This window comes from Sus scrofa, chromosome 3 (genome assembly GCF_000003025.6).
Source record: "Sus scrofa isolate TJ Tabasco breed Duroc chromosome 3, Sscrofa11.1, whole genome shotgun sequence".
NCBI classification, from domain to species: domain Eukaryota; kingdom Metazoa; phylum Chordata; class Mammalia; order Artiodactyla; family Suidae; genus Sus; species Sus scrofa.
This window is the reverse complement of record NC_010445.4, coordinates 8,756,251-8,763,248: the sequence shown is the minus strand read 5'-3', so window position 1 is coordinate 8,763,248 and position 6,998 is coordinate 8,756,251. Positions and strand designations below refer to the sequence as shown.

Here is a 6,998-nt window from a genome sequence, read left to right as displayed (position 1 = left end):
ACAGTCACCAGGATAGACCATATTCTGGGCCATAAAACACACCCGAACAAATTTAAAATAGAAATCATACAATGTATACTTTCAGATGATGATGGAATTAAGCTGGAAGTCAGTAACAAATATAAGTGTAAAAATAACAATGCCGAGATTAAACAATATGCTTTTTCTTTGCTTTGCTTTTTAGGGCCACACCTGAAGCTTATGAAGGTTCCCAGGCTAGGGGTCAAATCAGAGCTGTAACTGCTGGCCTATGCCACAGCCACAGCAATGCCAGATCTAAGCCACATCTGCGACCTACACCACAGCTCACGGCAATGCCAGATCCTTAACCTGCTGAGAGAAGCCAGGGATTGAACCTGTGTCCTCATGGATATTAGTCAGATTCGTTTCTGCTGAGCCATGATGGGAACTCCAAACAATACGCTTCTAAATAAAACATAAATCAAAGAAGAAATCTTGGAGTTCCCATCATGGCGCAGTGATTAACGAATCTGACTAGGAACCATGAGGTTGCGGGTTCAATCCCTGGCCTTGCTCAGTGGGTTAAGGATCCGGCATTGCCGTGAGCTGTGGTGTAAGTTGCAGATTCGGCTCGGATTCCTCGGTGCTATGGCTCTAGCGTATGCTGGTGGCTACGGGTCCAATTAGACCCCTAGCCTGGGAACCTCCATATGCCACGGAAAGCAGCCCTAGAAAAGGCAAAAAAAAAAAAAAAAATCGAAGAAGAAATCTCAAGAGAAATTTTAAAATATTTTGAAATAAAATGAAAACACAATTTATCAATTTATGGTATGCAATGATAGCAGTGCTTAGAGGGAAATGTATTATATTGAATGCATATATAAAAGAAGATCTAAAATCAATCATCTAAGTTTCCGCCTTAGGAAACCAGAAAAAGAAGAGCAAAAAGAAATTTTTTTGGCCATGCTTGTAGCATGTGGAAGTTCCCAGGCCAGGGATCAAACCCGCACCACAGCAGCAACCTAAGCTATACAAGTGACAATGCCGGATCCTTAACCCGCTGAGCCATAGGAGAACTCCAAGAACAAATAAAATTGAAAGTAAGCAGAAGAAAAGAAGTACTAAGAATTAGAGCAGAGATCAATGAAATTGAAAACAGGAAACCAGTCAAAATCAATGTAACCAAAAACTAGTTCTTTGAAAAGACAATAAAATCAGTAAGCCCTAGCCAGGCTAAGAAAAAAAGAGAATGGACACTGATTACTAATATCAGAAATGAAAAAGGAGACATCACTACAGATCTCTTGGACATTAAAAAGATAATAAATGAATACTGTGTACAACTCTATGCCCACAGATTTGATAACCTAAATGCAATAGACTTGTTTCTTTTTGGTTCAAAAACACACAGGGCACAGAGAGACTGAAGGAATAGGCAGACCACTCTAGATTGGGGGGTGACAGTTTTACTGAGCAAGGGAACTTACTAACCAGGCTTGTCTTGGGCTGCCCACAAGATAAATGGTTTTTCTGCATTCACCTGCCAAATCTTAAAAGCTTATATCGGAGTTTCCTTGTGGCTCAGCAGGTGAAGGACCTGGCACTGTCACTGTAGCCACTCAGGTCAATACTGTGGCAGGGTTTGATCCCTGAGGGTGTGTTATTTAGAACCCTCACTCAGAGGGAGGAGGCCAGTATAATCAACTTGCCAATCCCTTACCAGTTGGAACTCCAGTGGAAGGCCCAGACTATTTTGGCAATTGCCTTGGGTGTTGTTTAGAACTCACAGGACATACTGTTATTGCATCAACCAAGTCACTGTATTCCAAGGTCAATCCAGCATCCTGGATAACACACTGTCCCAACCTAGGCACTGCAGTGGCCCAGGTACCCAATCTGCTGTATCTATGGAAGTGTCTGTTGCTAGGGCTCAGATCCAATCTAGGGCATCAGCTTCCTGACTGCCAGGGGGTATCAGTGCCTCATGAGCTGGGATGTGGAAAACAGAGGATGGCCTCAGGTTCTTCCAGACAAACCTGAATGTCCCTCCACAAATCCTGACCCCACAGGAGCCCAGTCATGAATCATGTACCCCTTGGCTTCCTGAAGGGCTAACAACCAAGGCTCATGAGTGATCACCAGTCAAAACCACTCCGAGGTCAGCCTGGTGGTTGCTGTAGTTTAGTCCCTTCTGAGAGCTCCATCTGAAGGAGCACATGGATACAGCTCGGAGCTGATGCTCTGTGGGGTTATATGGGGTTTCTGTCCCCTTCCAGAGCTGGAACCAAAATCCTAGGGGCACTCTCCCCTTCTACCTCTGCCAGTGTCTGAGCCATACTTTCTGGAGTCACGGACACATCTAACTCAGATGACAGCCCTGCTTGTGGGATATTTAGAGCTACTTTACTAGTATTTTGCCTTCTCAAAAGTGCTTTCTGGAGTTCCTGTTGTGGCTCAGCAGGTTAAGAACCCAACATCGTATCCATGAGGATGGGGGTTTGATCCCTGGCCTTGCTTGGTGGATTAAGGATCCGGCATTGCTGTGAGCTGTGGTGTAGGCCTCAGCTACAGCTCTGATTCGACCCCTAGCCTGGGAACTTCCATATGCCACAGGTGCAGCCCTAAAGAGAAAAAAAATGTGCCCTGCTGCTGATTTCCCTGTCCCACACATGCCTTTGCTTACCTGGCAGCATAGGGATGGAGGCACTGAGCCAATAAAATAAAAGTCCCCTAAACCTACCAAATCCTTACAAAACCTTGCATCTCTCTCACATACTTAGGGGTTGGAGAGTCTTGCATCTTACCAAACAGCTTCTGGGATAACACACACCTCACCCAAACAATTCCAAAACCTCCCTTGCAGGTGTTCCAACAAAGCCTGCAGAGTGCAAGTCTTCACATGTTCGCCTTAGTCATCAAGGCAACGGGCCCATTTTCCTGGGGTGAGGAAAGAGAACAGGGACAGGTTTGGGGCTCCCATCCCATGACATACGGTAGGGCTGTTCAGGTAACTTTGGGGAAGCACTTGAAAGGTCCATTGTTGCCCCTCCCAGGTAAAGACTACTTGATCTTGAGACTCAGTGGCCAGAGGCCCACTGAAGAATGCATTTGCAAAGTCCATGCCATGCTCTACTGGGCTCCTGGACGGTACATGCGGTACCTGCACTCCAGAGCCGTGGCCAAGGCATCTAAGACAGTAGTGATGTCAGGCACAGCCCCGCAGAGGGGAAGCACTACTTGTTCAATTTTCAGTGGTCCAGTGTGGTCCACATGAACTGTCTGGGGTTTTTACCAGGCACCCTGGGCTGTTGAAAGCACTACTGGTGGGGGGCAAGGGGGGGCGTCCAATTCCCACTCAGTGCAATGCCCACTCTTGGGGAGTTTCTCCTATCTCCTGAGGGCCCCCCCACCCCTGACCCAGGCAACTTATATTGCTTGACAGTTACTGCTCTTTAAGGAAAGGGCAAGCTTACCGGTTCCCGGTTGCTGTTTCCCCTCCCCCTCGGCTCTGGTTTGATTCACCCGGAAGCAGAATTCACAGATTGCAGAGCTTGACCTTGTAGGATGCTTGGTTCACAGTGTTCTCTGTATGGAAGAGATAAAACCTCATAGTCTCTGGGAGGAGAACAGCCAAGATGCAGTCCTGATCATGACTGTTTGCCCTCCGTAACAGTTGAGGAGGCGAGAAAACAGAGGGTGACCGTGTACTAGAATACATTCCACTCCAGGATTCCAGTATCATGGTTAGAAGACAGTGTATGCATTATAAAACCTAACAACATAAAAATAGTATGTACTGTTAAATGGGAGGGGAGGAGGATGTTGACTTCCTTACCTTTTACAGCTGGAGACTTATATATCTCATTTGACGCTGATTAACAAGCAATAAATGCATAAAACTATTTAAGTACAAAGGTAAATATTAAGAAAGATAATAAGATAAGCAACAAGGTCCTACTGTACCACATAGGAATCTATATTTAATATCTTGTAATAACCTAAAATAAAAAAGAATGTGAAGGAATATATGTGTGTGTGTGAAACTCAATCACTTTGCTGTAGACCAGCATCTAACACCACACTGTAAATCAACTATACTGAAAAACATTTAAATAATAAATACAAAAAAAGGAGGTGGAGGACAGGAAGATGGGAGAAGAGGAGGATACGATTTCATTGTTGCTCATACAAGGGAAGTAATTCAGAGAGAAACAGAATTACAGCTATAAGTTACATATTCTATACCAGTACCCACTAGTAATTTAATATTCCAAATTATGAGAAGAAATATACACAAAAGAAAGCATAGTCCAAACAATGAACGTGGTTTTTTTTTTCAGTTATAAAAGAGAAATCATGGGGGCAGGGAGTGGGAAAAAATGAGCTGTCCTATAAATAAAAATGAATTAAGCTCACCTACTTTTTAAAAAGACCTCAACATTAGCACACAAAGAAAAATCCAACTGTCCATAGAAAAGACACAGCTCAGACAAAGTGATTCAGAAACTTTTGATAGAGGATGGGATTAAAATGGCGGAACAGAAGGAAAGGAGCTCAACTTCTCTCCTAAAAACAAAATTCACAACTAAAGGCTAAGCAATCTTCAACCAAATAGACCAGAAACCTTAAAAAAAAAGATGTCCTACTCCAGAAGACAAAGAGGAGGCCACATCAAGAGGTGGGGTGGGGCAATTATGCGATATAAACAACCCCATACCTCCCGGGTGGGAAGCCCCACAAACTAGAAACTAACTGGTTCACAGAGACGCACCTACAGGATGAGAGCTCTGAGCTCCACATCAAACTCCCACGTGTAGGCTTCTGGCACTAGGAGAAAGAGCCCCTGGAGCATCTGGCATTAAAGGCCAGTAGGACTTGTGCTCAGGAACTCCATGGGACTGGGGGAAGTAGAGACCCTGTTCTTAAAAGGTGCACACAGACTTTCACGTGCACTGGGTCCCAGGGCAAAGCAAAGTCTCCATGGGAATCTGGGTCAAACCTGACTGCAGTTCTTGGAGGACATCCTGGGAAAACAGGGGTGAATACGGCTTGTTGTGAAGGAAGGACATTGGAAGCAAAGCTCTTGGGAATATTCAGCAGCCAGTATCTTTCTCTGGAGGTGGCCATATTGGGAAAATCTGGCCCGTCAGCACTGAGAAGCCCCAGAGCAAACAACAATCCAGGTGGGATCACAGACCCACCCCTCAGTAAACAGGCTACCTAAAGACCCCTCAGGCACACAGCCACCTCTAACCCCATCCAGAGACTAAGCCCCACCCACCGGAGGGATCAGAATCAGCTCCACCTACCAGGGGGAAGGCATCAGTCCCTCCCATCAGGAAGCCTACACCAAGCCCCCATACCGACTTCAGCTACATGGGGGGCAGACTACAACTCTATTATCTGTAAAAAGGTCACCACACCAAAAACCTATAAAAATGAAAAGACAGAGGACTTTAACTCAGATGAGGGAGAAAGGAAAACCCCCAGAAAATGAGCTAAGCCATGAGGAGATTCTCAGCTTCCAGGAAAAAGACTTTAGACTGTTAATGCTGAAGATGATGCAAAACATTGGAAATAAACTGGAGGCAAAGATGGATAACTTACAGGAAACACTGAGGAAAGAGATATAAGATATAAAACTTAAACAAGAAGAGATGCAAAATACAATAACTGAAATAAATCCACTAGAGGCAGCTAACAGCAGAATACAGAAGGCAGAAGAACAAATAAGGGAGGTGGAGGACAGACTAGTAGAAATTACAAATGCAGAACAGAAAAGAGAAAAAGACTGAAAACGAAGAGAGTCTCAGAGAACTCTGGGACAATGTTAAATGCACCAACATCTGTATTATAGGGGTGCCATAAGGAGAAGAGAGAGAGAAGGGGACAGAAAAAATATTGCAAGACATAATAGCCAAAAACTTCCCTAACATGGGGAAGGAACCACTCACTCAAATCCAGGAAGCACAACAAGTACCATATAAAATAAACCCAAGGAGGAATATACTGAGACACATATTAATCAAACTGACCAAAATTAAAAACAAAGAGAAAATCTTGAAAGCAGCTAGGGAAAAGAAACATAACATACAAGGGAACCCCAATAAGGTTATCGGCAGATTTTTCAGCAGAAACTCTGCAGTCCAGAAGGGAGTGTCATGATATACTTAACGTGATGAAAGGAAAAAACCTCCAACCAAGATTACTTTACCCAGCAAGGCACTCATCCAGATTTGAAGGAGAAATCAAAACCTTCACAGATAAGCAAAACATGAGAGAATTCAGCAACACTAAACCAGCCTTACAACAAATAATAAAGGAACTTCTCTAGGCAGAAAAGAAAAGACAGCAACGGGAAACAAAAATACCACAAATGACAAGGCTCACCAGAAAGGTATATATACAGTAAAGATATGAAATCATCCATGCAAAATCATACCACCACCATCAGAAATCAAGAGAAGAGGTGGGTACAAATGCAGGACACTGGAGATGAATTTGCAATTAAGAGAACAACTTAAAACAATCTCATATAAATGTAGACTCTTATATCAAAACTTCAGAAAAACAACAAACCAAGAATTACCATTGATAAACAAATAAAGAAAAATCAACTCAAATACAACACTAAAGATAGTCACCAAACCAGAAGAGGAGGGAACAAGAAAAGAAGGGAGGGAAAAAAAGAGCAACAAAAACAAATCCACAGCAATTATTAAAATGGCAATAAGAATATACACATCAATAATTACCTTAGGAGTTCCCATCGTGGTGCAGTGGTTAACGAATCCAACTAGGAACCATGAGGTTGCAGGTTCGGTCCCTGCCTTTGCTCAGTGGGTTAACGATCAGGCATTGCCGTGAGCTGTGGTGTAGGTTGCAGACGCGGCTCGGATCCCGTGTTGCCGTGGCTCTGGCGTAGGCTGGTGGCGACAGCTCCGATTCAACCCCTAGCCTGGGAACCTCCATATGCCACGGGAGTGGCCCAAGAAATAGCAAAAAGACCAAAAAAAATAATATTTACCTTAACTGTT

The 6,998-nt window shown here is 43.9% G+C and overlaps 1 long non-coding RNA gene across 2 annotated transcripts in view; it reads right to left on the bottom strand.

The window, feature by feature from the left end:
• Positions 544-6,998, bottom strand: part of LOC110259881 — a 25,367-nt gene continuing 18,912 nt past the window's right edge. The window contains exons 4-5 of one of the 2 annotated variants that reach the window (XR_002342300.1): positions 3,435-3,546; positions 544-2,898 (exon numbers count right to left, since the gene is read on the bottom strand). This is a non-coding gene — a long non-coding RNA (uncharacterized LOC110259881). The remainder of the gene's footprint in view (positions 2,899-3,434; positions 3,547-6,998) is intronic. The other variant, XR_002342301.1, reaches the window with a different exon arrangement.